The sequence below is a fragment of the Diabrotica virgifera genome, chromosome 7 (genome assembly GCF_917563875.1).
Source record: "Diabrotica virgifera virgifera chromosome 7, PGI_DIABVI_V3a".
Lineage (NCBI taxonomy): Eukaryota > Metazoa > Arthropoda > Insecta > Coleoptera > Chrysomelidae > Diabrotica > Diabrotica virgifera.
In genome coordinates, this window is record NC_065449.1 from 140,137,111 (window position 1) to 140,151,995 (window position 14,885).

The following is a 14,885-nucleotide window of genomic DNA, read 5'->3' on the forward strand; positions in this document are numbered from 1 at the left end:
GTGTTCACTTGGAGATATTAACTTTGACTCTCCACAGTTTAAACCATATTTCAAGTCTATTTAAGTGACTTTGTAGTATATGTGAAGCTAATGTCGGATTTTCGTGGCAAGCCATTAGGACAGTGTCATCAGCATATGTTGCAATTCTTGTACGATTTGAAGTTGGTATATCTGCTGTGAACAGGAGGTACAGTGTGAGTCCAAGGACACTTCCTTGCGGCACGCCAGAGTGGATGGGATGTAGAGTAGTGAGGGCCTCCCCTAGTTTTATCTGATACAATCTGCCGGTGAGGTATGATTGTAGAAGAATGCAGATTGGATGAGGCAATTGTCTTTTAAGTTTTGATATTAGACCTTTATGCCATACCTTGTCGAAGGCTTGGGAGACATCCAGGAAGGCTGCTGTACAATATTTCTTGTTCTCGAGTGCATCTCTTGCGATTCTGACTACTCTATGGACCTGTTCGATTGTGCCATGTTGTTGTCGAAATCCGAATTGGCAATGAAGTATTAGGTTTTCTTCTGTAATAACAGTGTCTATTCTTTTCAGAGAAGCCTCTCAAACACTTTGGAGGGTAAAGGCAGAAGGCTAATAGGACGATAGGATGAAGGTTGGGTTGTGTCTTTGTTGGGTTTATGAATTAGAATAATTTGTGCTACCTTCCATTGGGAGGGGAAGTAGCACAATCTTAGGACAGCATTGTATATGTACATTAGTAGCTTTATTGCTTCTTCAGGTAGTTCTTTGAGAATTAGTCCTGTTATCAGGTCGTATCCAGGTGCTTTTTTGTATTTAGGTTTTTGATTACTTCTTCAATTTCGGTAATTTTAACTTTTCTGGCGAGAAGACACATCTGGTAGGGTTCATCTGCTATATCTGCAATAAATTTTTCTTCGTTCTCTGGAACCTCTCTCTTGTGCGATTGGAAAACTGACTGAAGATGTTCAGCGAAGGTGTTAGCCCTCTCTTCGTCACTTCGAGACCAAGTGCCATCATTTTTTCTTATCGGTGCCTTATTTTGTGATTGTGTTTTGACTTTTTTAGACAATTTCCATAACGAGTAGTTCTTTTCTTCAGCGCTAGACAGATTCTCTAGAAAATAGTTTATTTCGTGTTCTTTGTGTTCCTGCAGGATCTTTTTTAATTGACGGGTTGCTCTGTTGCACTTAGTTTTGTCATCTGGAGCACGGGTGGTCTGCCATCTTTTTCTTAATTGTCTTTTTTCGTATATCATGGTTTTTATACAGAGCGAGTATGAGCCCGGTCTCTTAGCATATGATATATCAGGTGAAGCTTCCCATGCGGCTTCTTGAATCTTTACAGTTAGATGTTTGACTGCTTCCTCTATATCTTGCTCAGATTTTAGTGGTAGGTTTAAATTTATACTATTTTTTATTATATCTCTGAAGGTATTCCAGTTTGTCCGGCTGTTGGATAAAACTAGTGGTTTTGTAATGTGGTGAACCTGTGTACTTAGGGTAATAATGAAGGGAGAGTGATCAGATGAGAGATCGAACAAAGGTTGAACTTTCAAGTACTTTAGAGAGATACCTTTGACGATACAGAAGTCGATGAGATCAGGCAGTTTTAGTGTGTCGGTTGGCCAGTACGTAGGTTGACCCGTGGATGCCGTTAGTAAATTATTGTTTTGGACACTTTTTAATAATTCTCTGCCTCGAGAGGTTATAAGTCTTGATCCCCAATGAAGGTGTTTAGCATTATAGTCACCAGCAGCTATGAAGCGATTTCCAAGCTTGTTAAAGTATGTCGTGAAGTGTTTTTCTTTAATAATTTTATTTGGTGGACAGTAAACTGCAGATAGTATAAGCTGGCTATTCCAATCAGTTATTGAGATAGACGTGGCTTGTAAGTTTACTTCACTATGCTTGATTATTTCATGGTGTCTAATGCTGTTTTTTATATTTATAGCAGTGCCTCCATGGGCTCTTCCAAGAGGGTGTTGAGTTGTATATGTTGAGAATTTGGGTATATTGAAGTAGCTTTTGTCTGTCATATGTGCCTCAGATATTAACATAACGTCCAGATCATGCTCTGAAATAAAGGCTTTGACTTCCAGACTATGATTAGTCAGGCCATTGGCGTTCCATGTAAGGTGTTACATAAAAGTTAAAAGAAATTTTTTAACGGATAATTTTATCTCTTTTGTTCATATTATATGGGATATTATTTGTTTTTCATGCGTTTTGTTTGCTATTACTACTAATACGTTCGATGCTATCCTCACCGTTTTTTTAATGGAAGCCACATATCCTACACCAGTCGTACTGCAATTGGTTTCATCATCATCATTGGCTGTACAACCCCTGGAGATTCGTGTCCTGTTCTAGAATACAACAGTACCTATAACATAACCTGTTTATTTTGATGGACCTACCAATACTAGGTTCACCATAAAGTCGGTAAAGCTCAAAATTATACCGTCCACACCATAATCCGATATCCTGCAAGCCTTTATAAATGTCTGAGGATATTACGTTCTTCTAAACAGCCTAAACGTTCTTCATCGCTTTTTGCCATCGTCCACGTTTCTGACGCGTATGCGACTCGTGACTCGTTACTCGAGCTTTGGCATCGTTGAACACGAATATCATGTCGATTATGGTATCCGAGGCTCCTGGTGCCCAGGACAAAGTGATTTTGTATTGAATTTTCACAAAACTCTAGAGTCCCCTTGTGGTCACCAGGTGTCTCGGAGACCATTGGTCTCCGACCCAAAAACTTTAAGTGACACTGATTTTGTATCTAATTTCTACAAAACTCTAAAAGACGAGGCTCGTCCTGATGGTCACCAGGTGCATCCAGGTCTATCGCCGTCGCGAATATTCGTGATCAGCCATCTCGAAAACCTCCGAGTAACGGAGTTTGTATTGATTTTGTATAGAAATTCCATAAAACAATTCCATGTAATTTTATGAAAATTTGATTTCGTATAGAATTTCCATAAAATTTTCCACTTTCCATAGAACATCGATACTACATATGATATTCGTATTCATCGACCCCAAAAATCCCTTATATAACTACTTTGCACTGATTTTGAATGGAATTTTATGGACACCAGGTATCTCGGAGACCATTGCCGACATGCTATTGACGAATGGGACGTTTCATCGCCGCCGGTTCATCGCCGCCGTTTTGATGGCGCCGGTTCATCGCCAGTCCATTTCATCGCCGTCCGTTTCATCGCCGTCCGTTTCATCTCCAGTTAGTTGATTTTGTATTATGGGAGATGACACGACACGACGTTAAATTCAGTTCAAAACTTATGACAATTAAAAAGATGAAAAATATTATTATATTTACTGTTCTACTTCCCCTACATTTTTGTACAGAAATTTTGGGTTCTTTTCGAATTTAAGAAACAGTTTCTCTTGGTTGGGAATGTTGACCGTGAAATTTAAAAGATTATCATTATAATATATTTTATATTATAAAAGTTTAAAAGTCTATTAAAAGATTAAGTATGGCAACGGGAATGGCCATTTAATAGAATTCCTAATTAATACTAAAAATAAATAATAAATGTAACAAATTCGGAAATATATCAGATAGCGATTAACTAACTGGCGTTGAATCGGCCGGCGATGAATGGGCCGGCGATGAATCGGCCGGCGATGAACTGGCGGCATCGAAACGGCGGCGATGAACTGGCGGCGATGAAACGTCCTAGATCCTGCTATTGATGATCCGCGTCTCTAGAAACCTCCGAGAAACAAGTTTGCATTGATTTTGTAATTTTGTATAGACTTTCCATAAAACTCCAGGAGACTAGGCCCATCATGAGCACCAAGTGTCTCAGGGGGCGTCGCCGTTATGATATTTATGCCCAAATAATTAACCCAAGCATTAAATTAAGCAATGGTTTAATCCTAATGATTAAGCCCAAAAGTACTTGAGTAATAATGAACCCATTTCCGTCAATAATTTTTCCGAATTATAAATTTATCATTTTTGATTACTTAGTAATGCATTTTGAATAAAAAATATGAAAAAAATATTTTCAAGAAACGCTTTTCTTTAGGTACGAGTGACTAAAATTAAACATATTATAAAAAAATCAACTAAAAAAAAAATAAAAAAAAAATGGAAAAATCTAACACATTCGTCAAATAAAAGCGTGGCGCGTTTTCATCGAATAATCGGTTTTCGCACCAAGCTTTTCTTTAACGAAGACTTTTCAATTTTTTTTATTTTTTGCTTTTTAGTTGATTTTTTTATAATATCTTTAATTTTACTTACTCGTAACTAAAGACAAGCGTTTCTTAAAAATATTTTTTTCATATTTTTTTATTTTTTACTGTTTAGTCTTACACTTTTTAAACATTAAAATATATCGTCATTTTATAAAACATATGATGTAAGTACAAACATGAAAAGTAGTCGGAATCGGCAAAAAATTTGAAACTTCATTGTTTATTTATGAAGCATAACGTGAACAATTAACGTAAAAAGTGAAATTATGTATAGTTCATATAATTAGCTACAATCTGTAAAAGTTTCAAGTTTCTTCATTGTAAAAAACAAGAGAATTTAAGCATTTTCCGTTAAAATCGTTATTTTTTTATTTAAAAAATTAATAAACATAAAAAAAGTTTTATTGACTATTCGTATATTGTTCCCGCGAATGCATATGTCTGCAAATTTTCATTCATTTGCATTGAAGAAAAGTCAGCCAAATTAACGTCTAAAGATTTGATCCAAACTATTGAAGTAAAGAAAAGCGTTTAAAAATGCATTTTCCTTGTTCAATAATGCAATTTTCATTTTATCGTTATCACTTTGGTTCACAAAGGTTCCTAAGGCTCTTACGAGTCGAATGCAACAAGTTTTTGGACTTTTTATTGTTTGATTGCGTCGCCTATATACGCTTTATTATGATTGTTTATCATCCCGTCCAATATAACACTGAAATGTTTATCTTTCTTTCTGTATATACAGGGCGAGGCAAATAAAGAGTCAATTAGAAATATCTCGGGAATTAAAGACTCATCTCAAGAATTATTAACTGAATCATAAAAATTAGAACTTAAGGGGTTATGGAGGATAGTGAACTATTAAATGAACATATTTATTTTCTACTTCCGGTTATACCGGAAGTTGCTTATAGCTTCATTTTTTTAATGGGAAACCCTATATATTTTTACATTTTTGAATTCTCCTCGACGTCCCCTTTTTTAAAATGTTATTTACGTGATCAATATTGTGCTGCCTAGTTAACTCGAGATCCCGTAACTTCCTCCTGCTATATAGTCCTTGGGCACGGCAACTCTTCTTCTTATCGTTTCAACTAAAATATTTACACCTATAACTTCCAAAAGCTGCAGATTTAAAATACCATATAAGTTTGGTTGAGTTTATAAATAATCATAAGCATTTCAATATTCATTTCAATACTATTTTTTTGCCGCATACTGTAATTGAAAATGTTGTTAATAAACAGTTCACTCTCCAAAACCCCTTAATTCAAATTTTTATGAATCATTACCTTTAGTTCTCGAGATATTTCTAATTGTCCCTTTATCTGCCTCACCCTGTATAGGTACATTAACCCTTTTAGTGATTCATATCTTTATAGTTTTTTTTTTCAATTAACATGTTCCATAGATTTTCGAATGAACTTCCTACCTCTTTACTTTTTCTACTGTTTTTCTCCAGCAAATATCATTTTTCAGTGTTAGAATGTCTTAGGGCCGGTTGTTCGAACGCTAATCAACAATGATCACTATCAAATATTTAATTACTGTCACAACTGTCAATGTCAACTTTGGTTGGGTTGCTGAAAACATAATTGAATTATAATTATGAGATTAGTTAATCAATTAACATAACAATTATTAACTAATAATTGATTAACTAATTTCATAATTGTAATCAATAATTATGTTTTCAGCAATCCAATCAAAGTTGACATTGACAGTTGTGACAGTAATTAAATATTGGATAATGATCATTTCTGATTAGCGTCAGAACAACCGGGCCTTAGAGTCTTAGATCATTCTAAATCCTTTGGAATTATAATCGAGTAGAAATATTAGAAATATTAATGTTCGTTTGGAGAAGAAAAAATTACCTTATTTAAAAAGAATAAGGATCCTTTCGTTACAATTTTTTAATTTGCTATCTGCGAGGCATAGGTTAGGGATATAGAAAATTATGCTCAATTTGATAGTTGATTTTTTCGTGAACTGATTGTTTTTATGAATTCAGATTTTTCTTTATACAGGCTGATTGATTAGTGGGGTAAAGCTCAATAGATCGGCTATAGTAATAGATGGCAATAAAAGTTAATAACAAAAATTATAGACAACTTTGGGATTTATATTACAAAATTAGTATAAATGTTACAGGGTGTTCGATAACCGAGTGGCAGACCAAACTTATGTTTTTTAAATGGAACACCCTGTATTTTATTTTATATTCGAAATATCCTTAACTGCCCCATCACAAAAATATAATGGTTTGTTTTGTTATACAGGGCATGTACAAAGTTATAATCAATTTTATATGAAAATCGTAACAAGTTCAACATCCTTTATAAATAAAAATAAGCACAACAGAAATGGTTTATTGATGCCATATTTTTTGTTGATTGTCAAAATTTTCAAAACTGATTAATGTTGCTAACTTTCTTTATACCGAATACAGGGTGAGTCAGAACGCAAGTACATTATATTCTCAGTAATTTTAAATGGAACACCCTATATTTTATATCATTATTGAAAAGTAACACTAACGTACATACTTTAATTTTTATATAACATTCCCTATGCCCAAATTTATTAGTTTTCGATATTTTCATTTTTCAGAGCAAATTATTAATAAGTGTCTAAATTTTTCCAAATTTTAAGTAAGCCATGACTGAGTGGTCGAAAACTGGCAACTGTTATGGTGTTATTGAATAGTTGAGATGAATTTTACTGCTGATGAAATGGTAAATCTGGACGGATATTGGGGGAGTGCAATAAAAATGCATTATTATCAGTAAGAATTTATCATTATGGAAGACGACAACCTACAAAAGCAATTTTTGAAAGATTGAAGGATCGGTTTAACCGCACTGGTTCAGTTAGGTATGAAAAACACGAACGAACAAAAAGTACTGTAACAGAGGAAAACGAAATAGATGTGTTGCTGGCAGTTACTAAAGATCCACATACAAGTATTCGAAATATTTCCAAAGAAAAACAACAAACTTACTACTCTGCGCAAAAAATTCTTGCAAAAAACAGAATGCACCCTTACCGCATTCAAATGCACCAATAATTAATTCAGGAAGATTTTGAAAAGAGAATATTATTTTGTGAATGGGCCTTAGATAAAATCAATTAACATATAGATTTCTTGGATAATGTACTATTTGGAGATGAAGGCTACGTTTCATAAAAACGGTTCAGTCATGGCTTACTTAAAATTTGGAAAAATTTAGACACCTAATTAATAATTTGCTCTGAAAAATGAAAATATCTCGAAAACTAATAAATTTAGACATAGGGAATATTATATAAAAATTAAAGTACGGTAATGGTACTTTTCAATAGTGATATAAAATACAGGGTGTTCCATTTAAAATTACTGAGGAAATGATGTACTTGCGTTTTGACTCACCCTGTATTTGATATAAAGAAAATTAGCAGCATCAACCATTTTTGAAAATTTTGACAATCAATAAAAAATATGGCAACAATAAACCATTTCTGTTTTGCTTATTTTTATTTATACAGGGTGTTGAACTTGTTACGATTTTGATATAAAATTGGTTATAACTTGGTACATACCCCGTATAACATAACAAACCTTTATATTTTTGCGATGGAGCCGTTAAGGAAATTTCGATTATAAAATAAAATATAGGGTGTTCCATTTAAAAAACATAAGTTTGGTCTGTCACTAGGTTATCGAACACCCTGTAACATTCTAACTAATTTTGTAATATAAATCTCAAAGTTGTCTACAATTTTAATTCTTAACTTTTATTGCTATCTGTTACCATAGCGGATCTATTGAGCTTTACCCCACTAATCAATCACCCTGTAGTGTAGGAAACAGAGGTTGAACCTCGCAAAATTGACACAAGTGCGGTTTTATTTTTTTCTGGTATATTAAGGGGTGCTTATTATAAGACTAACTTTTTTTTTAATTCGCCCCGGAACCCTCCCTTTCATCCCTTTAAAGGGGTTAATTTGTGGTTTTTGCGAAACGTAGCCCTTCCTGTACGTACGTGTTAAGTAAAATGAAGAGAACCATATTTTATACTATTTATTTCCCGACAGCATATGTCTATCACCCACCGTTTAGCGGGGGTGGCGCCTTAAAGTTGACAAGTTTTTAAATAAGATGTTTTTAAAAAATTTTTTTTCCTAACTGTAATGGAAATCAATATAGGTTTCATTTAAGGACAATTGCCCATTTTTTACTTACAGGGTGTTTCATTTTAAAAAACCCCTTTTTATAACAACTGAACCGTTTATGCTAGAGTAAAAAAACTTTCAGCGATTACCCATGTACAAGTATTATTTACAAATTTGTATAATGCACCCCCATATTTTCCCCGGAACCACTCCAAAAAAGGAGAATTAATAAAGAAAATAATCAAAAATTGATTTTGGACAACCACTGTGGCTTTGGGGTGCCAAGAAAGTAAAATATGCATAGGTTGTAATGTGTAGCAAACAGTGTGTTCTTTTATTTTCTTTATTTTCCATAAGTGCCTTATCAATAAAATAAATAGGCGACGAAAAAAAAACGCAAAAACTGGAGCCCGCCAAAGCATTTCTGAGGTTTACGGCGCCACTGTATCGTAACGGTTGCTTATACGAAAAAAATGCATAGGACCTTATTTGCAGAGAAAAGAATGGTCTTTAATTCTGTATCAGTTTTGTTTCAAAAATATTCATAGGTAATGAGAAAATCTTAAAAACATCCTCGCCAAGGGATAGGGGGTTGTTTCTGCAGTTTATTTTCAAGATCGCAGGGATATTGCAATAACCATATATATTTCTGAAAGACACTGTTATTGGAGCATATGCCCATACGGGTCAAAAACAAAAAAAAAATTTCAACCCCCCATTATATTTTTTTTGGCTACAGGGGTTGCATCAAGAAATCGCTTTTGGTGTCCACGCATGGGTAATAAGAATGTGCACAAAATGATAAATAAAGCATTTTAATAAAGGGCATGGTGTGTGAAGGATTCCAAGAAATTAATTCTCCTTTTTTTGGGGTGGTTCCGGGGAGAAAATGGGGGTGCATTATACATAATTTTTACCACAAAATCAGCCACTTATTTGTGATTAATTGCCGAGTTTCTGTTTGATTTCCATTACAGTTAGGGAAAAATATTTTTTTTAAAACATCTTTTTTAAAAACTTGTCAACTTTGGGGCGCCACCCCCGCTAAACGGTGGGTGGTAGACATATGCTGTCGGAAAATAAATAGTAGGAAATATAGTCCTCTTCATTTTATTATTAAGTAAATTTTTTGCAAAACGTATAGGAAGGACGACGTTTTGCAAAATCCTCAAATTACCCCCCTTTAAAGGGATGAAAAGTGGGGTTCCAGGGCGAAATTTTTTAAGAAAAAGTTAATCTCATAATAAGCACTCCTTGATATACCAGAAAAAAAATAAAACCGACCTGTGTTCATTTTGCGACGTTCAACATCTGTTTCCTACACTATTAGTATTTACACAGTTGGGGAAAGGTTTACTCAAACTTCTTTTTTGTACTCATACCGGGTGGAAGCAAAGGAAATTTTTTCTTATGTTAAGTTTGTGAGGAGTATACATCGGACTCGTAATAGTTTTATGTTTTGTGGACATTTTGTTTTTTGATTATTCCTGATATCTTCAGTAACAAAGAAAATAAACGGTTTTATGGTTTAACATGTGTTTTTACTGAAACAAAAATTGGAGACCCTGTAAGGAGGAAAAGGTACAAAGGTGGGTGGGTATACATCGAAATGGTTTTATAGTCTCATAATATCTTCTGAACATTTTAATTTTTAAATTTTTTTGATATCTTTAATAACTAAGAAACTAGACTGTTTTACTCTTATGTATTTTAACTGACGACATGATACGTGAGGAGGCCATGTCTTATCATACCACTAAGGTGAAATTTTTCCCTATATATAGTGCGAAAGTAACAGAGTGTTCAAAGAAAAAAAAATCTGTGTAATGTACCTCTCGCTATTTAAAGACCCTCCACGTAGAAACCGAATCCGTACTTACTCTCAAGGAAATTCCAACCCAAAACATCACAGAGCCTCCATTAAACAATCTAGTCTCTCTCTGTTGCGCTGTGTATATCGCTTACCTGGTTGACAAATAAATCCTACAGATGTCGATCAGAACTGTTTACGTTCTGTACCTTTCTGTTTTAAAAGTTTTATTAACTGTTATTTTTTATTGATATCTAATTTAGTTTTGTTTTAGTTAAAACACATGTTAAACTATAAAACCGCCTATTTTATTTGCTTCTAAAGATATCAGGGACATTCAAAAAACAAAATGTTTACAAAACAGAAGACTATAATACGATTCCGATGAATACTCACATTTGTACGTCACTTGTACCTCATCCTCTCTACAGGATGTCTCAAATTGAACATAAGAAAAACATTTCTTTTCTTCAACCCGGTATAAGTACAAAAATAAAGTATTAGTAAACCTTTGCTCAATTGTGTAGGTATACATTAAAGAGAAATATTAAATAATAAAAAAAAATTAGCGGAATCCGGTATTCGGGTATTTTGTTCACGAAAAAATCAACTACCTATCAAAATGTGCATAATTTTCTATATCCCTAACTTATGCCTCGCACTATTTATAATATTATATTTTAGAGTAGTAAATTAAGTAGGCTATTAATATTATATTATAATAAAATTTTCTTGCACGCTCGAGGAAGTATTTGCCACGGTAGGACAGTCTAACAAGAAATGCAATAAGTACTACCGTTACTGGATACTTTTCTTCTTAAATGTCAATAGAAACCGTAAATGTTGGTTGTTCGTAAAATAGTTTCTATTACAAAGAAACGTTGTTTTCTCTGCAAGGATACCTACAACGTTAACATTGACTTAATGATTAATCATTTTAAATATTTACAATAAATTGTCTTTAAATTTATGTATATACAAATACATATATCGCTCATCCGGAAGAACAGTGTCACAAGTAAAAAAACATCATTTTTCAGGAGCGACAAAAATAGATTTTTTAGATCTTAATTTAACTGTCAGTCTTAAATGATAATTGCTAAAATTTTCAAATCAAAAACGAAGAATATGGTTAAGTAAACGTTTCTTATTGTGTAAGAAGCAAAACTAAAAAAAATATGATATCTGATTTAACAAACAAAAAAAGGTGAAAATTTTGACTTATGTCACTTTTTTTTAAATGTTGGTCACTTTTTTAAAAATTAATGAAAGTATTAACTTGAGAAATCAAGTTTTATTTAATATAGTATCATAGAAATTATCTTATTAAACATATAAAAGAAAAACTTGATAAATCGAAAATAATACTTGAATATAACAGGTACTTAGGTACCTAAAGAGTAATCTACAAAGACTCATAATAAATGGCAAATAGGACTCGGGGATAATTTTTTGAAGTTATAGTTCTTTAGGCGCGATTGAGATTGAGGGTGAATTTATATTGATCTGTGCGCATGCGCACACCGACAGTTTGGTATTAGTCTTTATACGGGCTCTGATTGGGTGTTGAAATGATCTGTCAATAATTGTTCAAAATGGAGGTTATCGGAAAACAAAAATGTTGTATAATATATTAGTTTTTATTGTTGTGAGGACAGAAATAAAATCAAATTTATAATTATAGTGACTTTTAAATAGTTTTGAAAAGCCACAGGTACGTAATTCTAAATGTTTCAGTTGTATTCCAATAAAAAATTATCTTCATACCTATTTGGAAAATGTAAAAAAAAATAATGTACTTACCTAGTACTTGCTATGTATCTGATTACGAACAAACTTTCTACAAATTTTCATCTAATGTAAGTATCGTTTTCTTACTCTATATATTGTTGTATTTTAATTCGACAAAAATCAAACTAATAAAAATTCATATAAACAAAATGTCAAAAAGTTTTTCAGTTTGTGTATATTCCCACATGACGTATACGCGAAGATGGTGCAGTTTGAAATCGCTTCGACTCTCGTACGGCGGGATAGACGGGAAGTAGGTTCAAGCCCAATGCAAGTTATATCATTTTTTTATTTTTTTTATAGATTTTATGATTGTAAGTATATTACTATATAATTTTTTTCAGAAAATACGCATTTAATTAAAATTTTTGGCAACAATTATTGTTCAGAAATCATTTGTGGCATTTTTCAATGTGTTTGTGTGTGTTTTATTCTTTTATTTTTTTAATTTTTGGTATTGTTTTAATAAAAAATTTTGGAAAGTAGTAGAGAAACTGTTTAAAGTATATTGATTTCGTTGAAATCATATAATAGAAGTATAACTTCTTACGTGCGTACAAAGTACACTCATTCTTTTTTTTTTAAATAATGACATCAGCCCTTTCTTCTTTTTTTCTGATATCCCCATTTTATTTTTGTACCTAAACCTTTTTCAATTTTGGTTTGATATTTTTTTTCTTTGATTCAATAGCAACACACCATCAAAATGTTCTTTCTGGTAAGAGGTTTTATAAAACAATATTGCAGGGAATTCTTTTGTGATTTTCAAAACTTTTATATCAGAAATTTTTACGGGTTCGCCATTGGTATTCTTGGAAAAAGAGTTTAAACTTATACCTATCAGCTGCTAATTGCTTCAGATCATAAATGTCTTGATGACAAATTTCATCAACTTTGTATGGTTCTCCAGATTTTTTAGCACTGTGTACAAGCATCACATACTGATCAGAGATATATACAGGTCCTGTATATACAGAGGTGCTGTAGATATATAAAGTGGCGTATACGTATGCAGCTATCATGAAACGGTTTTTCTGTTGGCCTGTACAGTTATCAGAAAAAAATATAATATTCCTATTTTTCTGTTTTTCTAAGCTCTAAACCATTGAGGTATTTTAGTATATACATGAAACTATGTGTTTCATTTACTCCTCTTAGAGTCTCTCCTTCATGCCACATTTTTTAGTTTGAATGTTGCAGATAGTTAGATTATAAACGTTCACGACTGCACAACTGATACTAATATTATTTATTTTTAAATAGAATTCCCCATTCAATAAAGAAATCATGCTTATTCTCAAGAACTCAAGATCATCAAAACGACCAATTCTGTAAACATATTTCAGTGAATGTAAGAGTCATTAAGGAATATAAACATTTAAACAAAATTTAAAACACAATTTTATTTTTTAAATGAACTTATAAGTAGGTATTTGATTCTGTCCATCAGTGCATCAGTAATTATTAAAATGTTCATTTATTTACAAAAAAGTAGATAAATATACGAGAAAAAAGTAATTTCTCTAAATATTTCAACAGTGACGATAAATAGTAAATCTATTTTTTTCAAGAACAATGTCATATGTTGAAAAAAAAACAAAAACGTAAAATTTGTTTTATCAAGTACTTAATGATTAATTACATAACTCAAAATATGACCATATTCTATTAAAAATGTAATAAGAAACCTACTCACCTTTTCAAGAAAAACGACACAAATCTAAATATCTTACTTTTCCGTCGAAACGCCGAAGAATACTGGGACACTTCTCAAAATATAACGGTTTTCTTGATAAAAATCGAAACGTTCACTTAGAACGCCAGAGCTCAACTGAAAAGTGTCATTCTTCCGGAATAAAAGTATTCATTTTACCACCAAAGGAATAATGACACTACCGCCATCTTTCGAAATTGGTAGTAGATATCTATGTGACATTTTTCCTGGTAAAAGTATAGGGTATTTGGACTCAATTTAACAAGATAACTAGAATTATGCATTTTTTTAGTTGTGGCACTTTTCTTCCGGATGAGCGAGATATTAAATCTAAGCAATCTCTTCTTCTTTTTGTGTAGACATGACTCCGTCTGTATTTTCAATGTGTAATGTACCTTGAATCTCCGTCGTATATCTGCACTTCTAGCTCTGTGCCAGTAGTGACTTACCGTTGATTTTTAGGGATTTCCTCTCTGCTGTCTGCTAGTTCTAGCATTTTTGTGCTCTCTGTACTAGGGATGGCGGTTTTTGACAAAACACCGGTTTTCGGTTATACCGGTTTTTTTTCTTACGGTTTAACCTGGCGGTTATAACCGGCCAAAAAACCGGTTTTTGGAAAAACCGGTTGGAAAAACCGGTTTTCGGTTTTTTTAATCCAATAGGCTACAAAGTTACATTTACAATACACTTTAGTTTGCGATACTCCATTCGACTCGATATCAATATGATCAAAATTAGTACTATCAAAAGAACATGTATTACTTTTAACACGTTTGTATATGTATTTGTAGAATAGGTAAATACATTTTAACTCATTTAATACTTCCTGTATGAGTGTATCGTTTTTAAAACCTGGCGGAATTCTTGGAGATTTGTATTCGTAATCAGTAATTCGATATTCATAGTCAGAGCATTATTTTTGATAATCAGAAAAAGTCATTCACCCATTTTCAATGTCAAGAGTTAAGTGTGAAAAATAGATGATGTTTGCGTCTAATTCAACCAGATCACTTCTTATGTAAATATTATGATTATAAATACCTTTTCAAGGAAATATTATAATAAAACTTAATAATTGTTTCTGGCTGATGTGAGATTGCACTTTCAGTTTGCTTCTGTATTTTATAAAATAAAATAAAATTTTAATTATGGTTTTGTTTGGAATAATTACTTGAGAATAATAATTATTATTGGGATCCG

At 32.5% G+C, this 14,885-nt stretch overlaps 1 protein-coding gene across 2 annotated transcripts in view; it reads left to right on the plus strand.

Annotated features, from left to right (window-relative positions):
- LOC126888063 (atrial natriuretic peptide-converting enzyme) overlaps positions 1 to 14,885 on the plus strand; it is a 331,414-nt gene that overhangs the window by 105,106 nt on the left and 211,423 nt on the right. The gene's annotated exons all lie outside the window — the stretch shown is intronic.